Raw genomic sequence first — 13,822 nt, 5'->3', positions numbered from 1 at the left:
AACCCAAGCCACAACATTGACTGCTGTGACAATGCTGGATCTTTAACCCACTAAGCCACCAGGGAACTCCTTTTTTACTCTGATTTATTTATATATGTATGTATGTATTTTTCAACTGCACCCAAGGCATATGGAAGTTCCTAGGCTGGGGATCAAATCCAAGCCAGAGCTGCCACCTATATCACAGCTACAGCAATGCCGTATTCTTAACCCACAACACCGCAGTAGGAACTCCTTACACTATTTTATTTTATTTTATTTTATTTATTTATTTATTTATTGTCTTTTTAGGGCCACACTTGCGTTATATGGAAGTTCCCAGGCCAGGGGTCAAATCGGAGCTGTTGCTGCCGGCCTATGCCAGAGTCACAGCAACCCCAGATCCCAGCCATGTCTGTGACCTACACCACAGTTCATGGCAACACCAGATCCTTAACCCACTGAGCAAGGGCAGGGACCGAACCCGCAACCTCATTGTTCCTCATTCATTTCCTCTGAGCCACGACGGGAACTCCTCCTTCCACTATTTTAAATATAGTAGTTTGTATCTGCCAGCCCCACTGGCAGTTCTATTTTGCCCCCGCCCCACCCCTTTCCCTTTGGTAATCATGAATCTGTTTTTAAAAAAAAGCTTTTTTTGGAGTTCCTGTCGTGGCGCAGTGGTTAACGAATCCGACTAGGAACCATGAGGTTGCGGGTTCGGTCCCTGCCCTTGCTCAGTGGGTTAAGGATCCGGCATTGCCGTGAGCCGTGGTGTAGGTTGCAGACACGGCTCAGATCCCGTGTTGCTGTGGCTCTGGCGTAGGCTGGCGGCTACAGCTCCGATTCGACCCCTAGCCTGGGAACCTCCATATGCTGCAGGAGCGGCCCAAAGAAATAGCAAAAAGACAAAAAATAAATAAATAAATAAATTTTAAAAAGCTTTTTTTTCTTTTTTTTCTTTTTAGGACCCCACCCATAGTATATGGAGGTTACCAGGCTAGGGGTCGAATTGGAGCCATAGCCCTTGGCCTACACCACAGCCACAGCAACGCCAGAGCCAAGCCGCATCCAAGACCTACATACACCGCAGGTTGTGGCAACACCAGATCCTTTAACCCACTGAGCAAGGCCCATGGTTGAACGTGCATCCTCATGGATACCAGTTGGATTCTTAACCTGCTGAGCCTGGAAACTCCTAAAAAACATTCTTAACGCCCAGGCTGAATTTGGTCTCTCTTGCTCTCTCTTCTTTTTCTGAGGGTACATTTATCACAAACTCCTTCCTGTCACGTGTTATTTGCTGGATCTTGGAGAAGGAGAACTGCCAGGATGGTTCATGCAGCTGTTTTCCTGATTAGCTTTAGCATCTTGAGCATTACTCTGCTCACTTTCCTGAGCAACTACTAGGTTCTGGAAGCTGTGCTTGGACACAGAAGTGAGCGAGGCAAGCCTGAGCCCTCTCTCCCCAAGCTTCGAAGGTCTAGTGGATAGAAGTTAAAAGGCAAGCCACAATTTCCCCTTCTATAAAGTGGGCGTAATAATCTGTGCCCCATGCCTTCGCCAGTTTGTTGAGACGCAAGAGAGAAGACCAACATGCTTTGCGAATTTGTTTGTTTGTTTTTCGGCTGCACCCCCGGCATGTGAAAGTTCCCAGTCCAGGGATCAAAGCTCCATCACAGGAGCAACCCCAGTCTCTGAAGTGGCAATGCCGGATCCTTAACCTTCTGTGCCACAAGAGAACTCCATGTTTTGCGAACTTTAATGCATCCTACTGATGTGAGCAGGGACCTTCCACCTGTACTATTTTTAGCTGCTTTTTCTTCTGTAAAACATTTTGACAAGTGACCTTCAAGGTCGACCTTCAACTGGTAAGGGTGGCAGTGAGGGGGTAGAGAGAGCCCCTAGTTACCAGGGGAGTTCTGGGAGTCTGGGCAGCTCCTGATAGGAAGTTAATCCCCAGATGCATCTACTTGTATTGGGGCGGGGTGGGGCGGGGCGGGGGGAAGTGGTGCAGGGGGAAGTGTTCTGCAGGCCCCTTCAGCCTCAGACCTGGGGCCTCTTTTTTTCTTTCTTTCTTTTTCTTTTTTTTTTTTTTTTTTTTTTTGTGGCCACACCCCGCGGCCTGCGGAAGTTCCTGGGCCAGGGATCAAACTGGAGCCACAGCAATGACAACACTGTGGCTGCTGAGACAATGCTGGATCCTTACCCTCCTGCACCAGCAGGGGAACTCCGCAACTGAGACCTTGAGTGGCTGCCATTCTTTCCCAACATCAAAGAGCCGGTGGGTGGGGGCAAGTATTTAAATTCTGATTATGAAGCCCCACTTCCAAATCCTCCAGGCTGGGTCTTCACCCTTGATCTCCACCCCCTCACCTAAGCTGCCAGCTCTTAATTGCTCCTCAGAAAGGGGCTACCTGCCTCCCTGCAGGCCCAGGCTCCAGGCCAGAGATGCCATTTATCCACTAATTCTCCCAGTCAGAGAACCTGCTCCTTCTGGAGAAATAAGCTGCAGCTGGTGAGAAGAGGGTTCCAGAGAAGGCCTGGGACCCAGGAATCCCTCTACTGGGGGATTTTCATAGAGCACCTCTTGTATCACCGAAGGCTAATTCGCTTAGAACTAACGAATGAGATATTTAGAGCCAGGGGAACATTGGTATCTTCTAGTTCAACCATTTTCGAACTATGTAAGCAGTATAATTTTTTCTTCAAGTAAAATCCTGCAAGGAGGAGTTCCCGTCGTGGCTCAGTGGTTAACAAACCCAACTAGGAACCATGAGGTTGCGAGTTCGATCCCTGGCCTCGCTCAGTGGGTTAAGGATCTGGCGTTGCTGTGAGCTGTGGTGTAGGTCACAGACGCAGCTCAGATCTGGCGGTGCTGTGGCTCTGGCATAGGCTGGCGGCTACATCTCCGATTAGACCCCTAGCCTGGGAACTTCCGTATGCCATGGGTGCGGCCCTAGAAAAGACAAAAAAAAAGAAAAAGAAAAAAAAAAAATCCTGCAAGGAACATGGATACATAAAGACCGGAGGTGGCAGTGTCGTGGCTTTATGTCCAACCTCAAAAGAGGAGGGATAGACTTTTCAACAAATGGTGCTGCAGCAATTACACAGCAACACTAAAAATGAATTTGACCTTGGAGTTCCCTGATGGCTCAGCAGGCTAAGGATCTGGCTTTGTCACCACTGTGGCACAGGTTCAGTCCCTGGCCTGGGAATTTCTGCATGCCACAAGTGTGGCCAAAGAAAGCAAGTGTTCTTTTCCATTTATATAACACTATCGAAATGACAAAATTACACAGATGGAGAACGGATTAGTGGTTGCAGGGATCAAGGCTGGCAGGTGGGGGGCGGTCTTGGGTATGTCGATAAAGGGTCATCACGAAACAGTCTTCTGTCTTTTTATTTTTGGCCACACCCATGGCATATGGAAGTTCCTGGGCTGGGGATCGAACCTGAGCCACAGCAGTGACAACACCACCAGATCCTTAACCCACTGAGCCACCAGGGAAGTGCCAGTTTTCTATCTTGATTTCTGTGATGGTTCACAACTCTGCCCTTGTTACATAAGCTGGCACAGAACTATACAATGCTTGTCTATACCAATGTCAGTTTCCTGGTTTGTTTGTTTGTTTTTGTCTTTTCATCTTTTCTAGGGCCACACTTGCAGCATATGGAGGTTCCCAGGCTAGGGGTCTAATCAGAGCTGTAGCCACTGGCCTGCACCAGAGCCACAGCAACGCGGGATCTGAGCCTCATCTGTGACCTACACCACAGCTCACGGCAATGGCAGATCCTTAACCCACTGAGTGAGGCCAGGGATCGAACCTGTGACCCCATGGTTCCTAGTCGGGTTTGTTAACCACTGCGCCAAGACGGGAACTCTGGTTTCCTGGTTTTGATATTATACCTTAGCTGTGTGAGATGTAAGCATTGGGGAAAACTGGGTGTAAGGGTACAAAGAACCACTCTATACTCTCCTTTTTATTTTATTTTTTGTCTTCTTAGGGCCGTACTCTCTGCATATGGAGGTTCCCAGGCTAGAGGTCTAATTGAAGCTGTTGCCGCTGGCCTCTGCCACAGCCACAGCATCGCCAGATCCAAGCTGCATCTGTGACCTACACCACAGCTCACGGCAATGCCAGATCCTTAACCCCCTGAGTGAGGCCAGGGATCAAGAACCCGCAACCTCATGGTTCCTAGTCGGATTTGTTTCTACTGGGCCATGACAGGAACGCCAAGAACCACTATACTCTCGATGCAACTTCCTATGACGCTAGAAGCAAATCCACCTATCAATCAATAATCAGGCTCAGAGATTACTCAGAATTGAGTTTTTAAATTTTTACTTATTTATTTATTTATTTTTGTCTTTTGTCTTTTTAGGGCTGCACCTGCAGCATATGGATGTTCCCAGGCTAGGGGTCCAATTGGAGCTGTAGCTGCGGGCCTATGCCACAGCCCCAGCAACACCGGATCCTTAACTCACTGAGCGAGGCCAGGGATTGAGTCCGAGTCCTCATGGATACTGGGTGAAGGGTACAAAGAACCACTCTATACTCTCGATGCAACTTCCTGTGAGGCTATAATGAGTTCACAATGAAAAGCAAATCCATCGATCAATCAATCAATAATCAGGCTCAGAGATTACTCAGGATTGAGTTCTTTATTTTTGTTTATTTATTTTTGTCTTTTGTCTTTTTAGGGCCACACCCGCGGTACATGGAGATTCCCAGGCTAGGGGTTGAATTGGAGCTGCGGCTGAGAGCCTACACCACAGCTCACAGCAACACTGGATCCTTAACCCACTGAGCAAGGCCAGGGATCAAACCCACGTCCTCGTGGATACTAGTTGGGTTTGTTAACCATTGAACCATGATGGGAACAGAAATGAGTTTAAATCCCAGCTCCACCATGAACTCGCTGTGTGACCTCAGGCAGGCTGCACCCCCTCTCTGTGCTTCACGGGGAACTAGCTCAGGAGTATGTAAGGGTTAACTGCATGCATGTAAAGCACCTGCCGCTTAGTCAGGACCCAACAGATGTTTGTTGTTATTATAAAAAGGAATGTGCCCTCCTTGGAGTGAGGCTGGGGGAGCTGGGGTACAGGTGCCTCCGAGGAATCCCCCACCACCGCCCCGATGGAAGACCTCTCCTTTTGGTACCTTGGGTGCAGCTGGGGACCTGGAAGACGCCCAGGGTCATCAAGAGCCCATGGCACTGGGAGCCTCAGACCTGGTGCCCCTGGCTCCTGACCTGGGCTCTTCCCACTTTACTGCCCAGCCACGTAGCCAGAGCCAGTCACTCCTGAGGGTCATCTGAGCACTCCTAGTGTGAGGCCCACAAGAGTCCAGGGATCAGTGGACAGGAGTCTTAGCTCACGCAATTCCTCTTTCTTGGGAGCTCCCTCTGCGCCAAGCTCTGGGTTTGAGTCCTTGACTCCTAAGAACAATCCTAGGAATTAGGCTCCGTCATCCCCCTGATCTTACACATGAGATAACTGAGGTCCAGAGATGTTCGGCAAGTGGCCCAAGGTCATGGTGCCAGTAGGGCTGGAGCTTTGGCTCTGAGTATCCAGGGGCCACCCTCCAAAGGTCTAGGTTAAGAGCAACTCAATAGCCCTTGCTCCCTGCTAGCATCATCCTAAGACTAGCTCACTTAGGTCACAGAATGGGGCTCCAAGGTAGCTTCTGTTGTCCTCGTTCCCACTTACAGAGGAGGGACAAGAGGCACAGAGAGGCTATTTAACTCGTCCAAGATCACACAGCAAGGGGCAGAGCTGGAGTTTGAAGCCGGACAGTTCCAGGGTCTGAACTCTCCATTTCCTGCCCATGCTGTCTCTCACCCCAGGCCCCTCTTTTTCAGCCTCCCCCAGAAGGCCCTGCCTGTGTTCCTGGGGTCACCTGTGCTCACTGCTGTCTTCAGGGTCACTGGAAACCCCCTTCCTGTCAGACTGGCCGCCCAGAGGTCCCCAGCGCCCTATTTTGGACACAGCGTTAGGTAATGAGGACGTGGGAGGGGAATGCTTCTGTGTCCAGCCAAATTCCTTCCTTGCCTCCGAGGCAGAGAAGGGGACCCAGCCCAAGACTCGGGCAACTTAATGAGGTTTGGTAATAAATGTACTCTTTTGAGAAACGTGCCCCTAATGATAGTCATTTAAACTACCCAGAAGATAAAAGTAATGAGTGGTTTAGGTATCAGGATGGCTCCTGGCGGAGCAGTGAGGAGTCCAGGCAGGGTCCTTCATCCCGCTCAGACTCCAGGCAGCTCAGCTCCCCTGGGTCTTCGTTTTCTCATCCCTCAAGGGAGGGGACTAGATTCCAGCTGATAGTTTCCAGAGCAACCCGGCGAACACAGAAATGACAGTATTTCCTACCTACACACTAGACAGGACAGGTGGCCATCAGGCTCCCACCCATGAGGTTCTCACCCTCCTTGGTGCCAGCTTCCTGCTTCCTAAGCCCCATAATCACACTGGTATTTGATGGCAGGTTGCACACCTGGTCGCATGTTCAAAGCCAAGAGGTTTTCCATGGATCGGGCCCAGACCTGTGTGATCCCATGTGTTCTTTTAAATAGGCCTACTTTATTTTTCTTTTTTCTTTTTCTTTCTTTTTCTTTTCTCTCTTTCTCTTTTTTTGGGGGGGAGCTGCACTCGCGGCATGTGGAGGTTCCCAGGCTAGGAGTCAGATCAGAGCCGCAGCTTCTGGCCTATACCACAGCCACAGCAATGTGGGATCTGAGCCGCCTATGTGACCTATACCACAGCTCACGGCAATGCCAGGTCCTTAACCCACTAAGCGAGGCCAGGGATCAAACCTTCATCCTCATGGATGCTAATCAGATTCATTTCCACCGAGCCACAACGGGAACTCCTGCCTTTTTTTTTAGGGCCGCATAGTGGCACAGGGGAAACGAATCCAACTAGTATCCATGAGGATTCGGGTTTATTCCTTGGCCTTGCTCAGTGGGTCAGGGATCTGGCGTTGCCATGAACTGTGGCAGCTGTGGCTGTGGCTTAGGCTGGCAGCTGCAGCTCCCATTCAACCCCTAGCCTGGGAACCTCCATATTCCGAGGGTTCGGTACTAAAAAGACAAGCAAAAAAAGAGGGAATTAAAAGAAGGGGTCAGAGAAAGAGGGTGTATTTAAGAAATGAAGGGGTGGGGGACAACAGCAAGGCAAGGGCTTGTCGGGGACCATGGGGTAAGTGCAGGAATAGGTCCAGTGCAGGCCCTGAGGTCAGCCTCTTTGAAAATAGACAGAAGTTATGGAAATATTATATCATTATTCCTTATATTACTATAGTTTATATTTGCAGTGTTATATCTCATCTTGAATCCTAGTGAACAATAAAGCATTAAGTAACTGTCAACTCACTAGAAGATACTCTGCTTATAAAACAAGGTCCTAGAGTTCCCTGGTGCACAGAGAATTAAGGATCCAGTGTTGTCACTGCTGAGGTTTGGGTTCGATCCCTGGCCCACGAACTTCTGCATGCTGTGAGTATGGCCAAAACAAATTTTTTTCCTCCCTCCACAACCTTTTTTTTTCAAATGGCCGCACCTGCAGCATATGGAGGTTCCCAGGCTGGGGGTCAAATCAGCGCTGGAGCTGCCAGTCTCTGCCACAGCCATAGCAACACCGGATCCCAGCTGCATCTGTGACCCATACTGTAGCCAGCAGTAACACGGGATCCTTAACACATCGAGCAAGGCCAGGGATTGAACCCTCATCCTCATGGATAGTAGTCTGGTTCTTACCCAATAAGCCACAATGGGAACTCCGCCCAAAAATTCTTTAAATAAAAGAAAAGTAAGAAAATAAAAACCAAGCTCCTGCGTATAGCACAGGGAACCATTTTCAATACCCTGTAATAATCTATAATGGAAATAATCTGAAAAAAAATATGTATATATACAACTGGATCACTTTGCTGTACACCAGAAACTAATAGAACATTATAAATAAACTATATATATATATATATATATATATATATATATATTTTTTTTTTTTTTTTGCTTTTTAGGGCCACACCAGCAACATGCAACATATGGAAGTTTTCAGGCTAGGGATCGAATCAGAGCTACAACTGCCAGCCTGAGCCACAGCCACAGCATCACAAGATCCAAGCCACACCTGCAACCTACACCACAGCTCATGCAACGCCAGATCTTCCACCCACTGAGCAAGGCCAGGGATCAAACCCACATCCTCATGGATACTAGTAGGATTCGTTTCCACTGCGCCACAACAGGAACTCCCTATACTTCAATTTTTTTAAAAAAAAGAAAGTACTCAGCTACAATGTTCTAATAACTGTGCATTAGGGAAACGAAGGCAGGAAGAGGTGGGCTCTGCCTGGCTCTGTGGACACTTGAGCAGATGACTTCCTGGTTGGGCCTCACCAGGGAGGGTCCAAGGGGAAACAGATGGTTTTAGATGCTGCGCTAACCTGTTGCCAGGGTTTCCTTACCTGGGAACACCCCTTTACAGTTTAAGAAGCCCTCTCACAGTGCCTTCCATGTGCCACATCTGGGAGCAGGCAAGGCAGGAATGGCTGGCCCCCCTGAGAGCCTAGGAGCCCAGGCCCCAGAGAGGTGAGTGGGAAGGGCCCGGATCAACTTCTCCACACACTCTCTGTGCCAGGGGGCATGGGCTTGCGGGATCTACAGCCATGAGTGGAACTCTCTCTCCTTTGGTGAGGTGGCTGTTCCCATATCCATTTTCTTGTGATAAGAATCTTTTTTTTTTTTTTTTTTTTTTTTTCCTGGGCTGTGCCGGCAGCATGTAGAAGTTCCCAGGCAGGGATCCAACTTGTTTCACAGCAGCAGCAACCTGAGCTGCCACAGTGACAATGCTGGACCTTTAACTGCTGTGCCACGAGGGAGCTCTCTAAATAGGCTTTTCTTTGCAGAGCACATGACTCAGTCTCTGGCACACCATAGGTGCTCAATAAATGCCAGAGCTTGTTTCATTTGAAGACTTCTTTTCCTTCATCTGGCTGACTCAGTCCATTCAGTGAAAGTGAAAATCAGACAGCCTAGGTAGTTGGCACCGTGGGGGCCTCGCTTAGTTTGGTTTGTTCATTTTCCAAAGGGCTGTTAGAGTTTTGGATGACATGACATGACCTGAAATGCAGTGCTTCCCAGCCATCAGGGCCACCTGACACATTAAACAGGCAGAACTCCTTCTTGCTTTCTCACTCACCTCCCAGGCACATGACCTAATTCTGTAGCTGAGCCCAAAGCCTTGTTTTTTCTTGTCCATTCAAACTCCATCTCTTGACCTCACTGGAAGGTGGCCTGGCTCCTCGGCTCCATTACACAGTCAATGCTGGGCAGATGTGCAATGTCTGTACATCTCTGATCTCAAAACCATATATCCATCTTGCCCACAGCCACAGGAAAATGGAATCTCTGCAATAGATGGCTTTTCTTTGCAAACTTGGATGAGGGATAGTCTTAAAAAATGACTAGAGGAGTTCGCTTGTGGCGAAGTGGGTTAAGGATCTGGCATGGTCACTGCAGTGGCCCGGGGTGCTGCTGTGGTGCGGGTTCAATCCCTGGCCTGGGAACTTCCACGTGCCAAGGGCACGGCCAACAAAAAGACTAGAGAAGTATTGACTAGAGATCAATTCTGCCAGCTGGGGTTCTATCCCAGGCCAGGACAGCGCTATGAATCGCAAACACCGGTACAGAAGCAGAGATGGGAGAGTCTGGTGGATACAAACGACATACAGACATTGATGAAATTGATTTTGATCCTGTTTTTCCTTGGTCTAAATAATTAGATTGAACTCCCAAGGTGTGCCTGTTTTCCTTTCACATTTCTCCTGAATGCTCTCTTGTGTAAGAGCAGGAATAGGGGGGCCGGCTGGTGGGGAGGGGGCAAAACTTGTGAAGGGCTGCTTGCTCCCTGTGGTACAGGTGGCTGGGAGTCCGCAAAAGTGTGAGCCCCTCAAGGTCTCAGGAAGAGAAGTTGGGGCACTAGCTCCAGGAATTGGGCAAATTCTTGGCTTTATTCTTGCAACTTTCCCTAAGTCTGAAATTATTATTTTTGGGGTGGCTGCGCCTATGGCATAAGAAGTTCCTGGGCCAGGGATCGAACTCTTCTGTGTTTCTAACAAACATCAAGTGATGCAGCTGCTGCTGGCCCAGGGAACACATCAAGGGTTTCCCCAACTGGTTCAAGGGGCTTATGGTTTTCCCGGCTCTCCTATCAGCTAGCTGTGTGGCCCTAGGTAGTTTCAGTGCCTCTCTGGGCTTTGGTTCTTTTTTGGGGGGTGGGCGGTTTTGGTTCTTTGTCTGGGTATTATACAGGTCAACAAACTATATTGACAGCTGACTACATGCCAGGCTGCCTGAGTGGCTGCTAGAAAAACAAAGATGAATGAAATCCCAGCCCACGAGGGACTTACAGACGAGGGAGTTTAAAGATTCAACAATAATATTTAAAGATCATTTGGGTTCTAAACTTTCATGGCTCACTGGTTGAAAGGGCTTAAAAGGTCTTGTTCTCCTAGAAAACATCTTTCCAAACACAATGACAGGGATTCCTTGCCAACTACAACTCTTAGAATCAGGGAATATTCAAATGTTCAATCAAGTACCCCCACCCACAAACTTAGCCCAAATTCTTTTTTTTTTTCCTTCATTTTAATTTTTTTTTTTTTTTTTTTTTTTTTTTTTTTTCTTTTGCCATGTCTTGGGCCGCTCCCGCGGCATATGGAGGTTCCCAGGCTAGGGGTCGAATCGGAGCTGTAGCCACCAGCCTATGCCAGAGCCACAGCAACGCGGGATCCGAGCCATGTCTGCAACCTACACCACAGCTCACGGCAACGCCGGATCCTTAACCCACTGAGCAAGGCCAGGGATCGAACCCGCAAGCTCATGGTTCCCAGTCGGATTCGTTAACCACTGCGCCACGACGGGAACTCCTCTTCATTTTTAAAAAGTTTTTTGAAGTATAGTTGATTTACAATATTAGGATCATTTCTGCTGTCCAGACTCTATAATGTCATTTAGCTGACGGGGGAAAGAAGAGAACAGAGGCAGAAGGTGTTGGGTCCAGAGCAAATTACTGCTTTCTAGCTATGCTTTTGGAGGTTGTACTCTCCAATAGAAATAAAATGTGAACCACAAAATTTTAAATACATAATTAAAAAACCTGTGCTGGCCGCATCGAAAAGGTTAAAAGGAAACAGGTGATACTCATTTTAATACGACACTTACCTAATATGTCAAAAATATTGTCATTTCAACATGTGATCAACATAAGAGGGGTTTTTTTGGTTTGTTTTGCTTTTTGGGGGGCCAAGCCCACTGCATGCAAAGTTCCCAGGCCAGGAATCAAACCTGAGCCACGACAGTGACAATGTCAGATCTTTAACCTGCTAGGCCACATGGAACTCCATAGAATTTTTAAATTTTTATTGAGGTATAGTTAATTTACAATGTGCTATTAGTTTCAAAGGTACAGCAAGGTGATTCGGTTATACATACATACATTCTTTTTCATATTATTTTCCATTATAGGTTCTTACAAGCGATTAAGTCTAATTCTCTGTGCTTACAGTAGGTCCTTGCTGTTTGCCTATTCTTTAAATACAACGTGTGTAATGTTAATCCCAAACTCCTAATTTACCTCCCCCCCATAAAAGTATGAATGACAGAGTTCCCTTGTGGCACAGTGATTAGGGATCTGATGTTGTTCCTGCAGCAGCCTGGGTCACTGCTATGGCGTGGGAACTTCCACATGCGCGGGTGTGGCAGAAAAAATTATGAGTTATTCCATCCTCTTTTTTTATGGCACTAAGACTTAAAAGTCCAGTGCAATTATACTGACAATACATCTCAATTGACACTGGCCATATTTCCAGCATGGCTACCATGTTGGATGGTGAAGATCCAAGTTGCATCATCCTACCCTAATCCAAATGTACAAACACAGGCCCATTTTCCACTGGGCAGGAGCATCATTCCCCTGATGAGTGATGATTTTTTATAGAGCCTGGACCAGAAAATTCATCTTCCGACAGGAGGGGGAGCTTTCTGTGACTAAGTTGAATGAATTGCATTTCTGGGAGGGACCTTAAAAGTAGCCTAATCTAACTTGACATATGACTTTATGAACACGAGGGGAGGAGGCAAAACAGCCTGCTGTGAGTCTTGGTGATGGCAGGCTGGCTGTTGGAACCCCCACCGCCGCAGTTCTGTGCCAGCCATGCAGCAAGTACCCGAGAAACCTCAGCCACCTTCTTTCCCTTCTCCTCTTCAGTTTTGCACCAAACTGCTCTGTCCTAGAGAAGTCGTTCCATTCAAGTGAGATACAACTCAGAGTACCATCTTGGAGGCAGAAGTGCTGCTTCCAGCCTGCCTGGTAGGTGCATCTCCCTAGGTGACATTCATTACATAAGCTGCAGCATGACACACCCAACGGATCAGTGTCGGAAGCACACCCATTTCAGCCAGGAAAGCCACACCGGCTTTCCCCAGGAGTGGAATTGAGGCATGTAGTTGCAAAAATTACTTGTGCCATCTGACAAGTAGGGCCAGTTCTCGGGTGTTCTACCCAAAGCGCTTTTCTACGGCAGCACGACCTGGAGAAAAACCAGTTTCAGGGGCACCACACCTAGGATCATATGATGCAATCTGATATTAGCGTCTCATTGCATCAGTGTTTCTGACGCATGTGTCTTTTGCGCCGGGAAAAAGCTTTATAATGGGGAAGAAGAAAAAAAAAGAAAAAGACGCGCAGGCTGACATCTAAAGGTCTTGTCAGTACTGCTAATTGGCCACACAGGGTGTTTGGAGAATCAACACCCACCCAAGCACAGGCAGCCTGACAAGCATCAGCATGTCATTTCCTGGAGGGGACTTGATGGCATATTGAGGCGAAATTCTTGTCTGGTTGGCTCCTCTTATGTTTTATATAAAAATATCAAGGTTTAAACTCCTAAATCTTTTTTAATGCAGGATTATTAAGAAGAGCCTTTCCGAGGGTGCTCCTATTTCCTGTCTTGACCTTTCTGAAAATCTCTGAAATGTACCCGCTGATTTCTCATTTCTAAAGTTCTTTTACATAAGTGCCCTTGGCTCCCTGGACACACAGATTTTGGCTCTGATCAAATACCTTAGATTTAGGTCTCTTGGTTTCTTTGTCTTTCTTGAAACATTTGTTTCAATCCTGCCTCTTGCTCTAATGGTTAAGGAATGAATTGATTGCAAAAATCCTAGAACTTGTAAAATGATCTTCAGGAAGCTGCCTGAAGAAGGCACTTCTTTGTGAAGAATGCCTAAAGGAAAAGGAACCAGGTAAACATCCTTGGTAGGAGACCAAGTGATGTTGAGATCATAACGTGGACGGGGAGACCAGTAGGAAGAAAGCCCCCATCCCGATCCCTGCTTTTTTTCCAGGACCAGCCAACAAGATCTTCTAGCAAAGAGCAATCTTAACTCTTGCCTGCCTCTTCGGCCATAGCGCTCTTCTTCCCAACCCCACGGGGCACATCTCCCAGGAAGAATGTCTCTCGAGATCCCTGGACTTTTGTGTGTACTGTTCCCTCCACCCGCCCCGGAATAGTCTTCTCAACCCTGCTATCTGGTGAGTCTTGCCCACCCTGTCAGTTAGTTAGCTCTGCTCAGTTGATCTTTCAACGGGGATGAGTTCCCTGACCCCAGAACAGGATGAAGTCCCTTGCCATGACAGCCCTACATAGGTCTTTCTTTGCAAAGCTTAGGTAGGGGAGAAAAAAAGCTTCCCCCCTCCACGTTCTCTCTTGGCTCAGCCGGTTAAGGATGTGGCATTGTCACTGCTGTGGCTCTGGTTACAGCTATAGCA

Source organism: Sus scrofa, chromosome 6 (assembly GCF_054392235.1).
Source record: "Sus scrofa isolate SSC_HxYL_T2T_F1_AM1 chromosome 6, Sscrofa_HxYL_maternal_Yorkshire_Landrace_v2.0, whole genome shotgun sequence".
NCBI lineage: Eukaryota > Metazoa > Chordata > Mammalia > Artiodactyla > Suidae > Sus > Sus scrofa.
Note: the sequence above shows the minus strand (reverse complement) of the source record.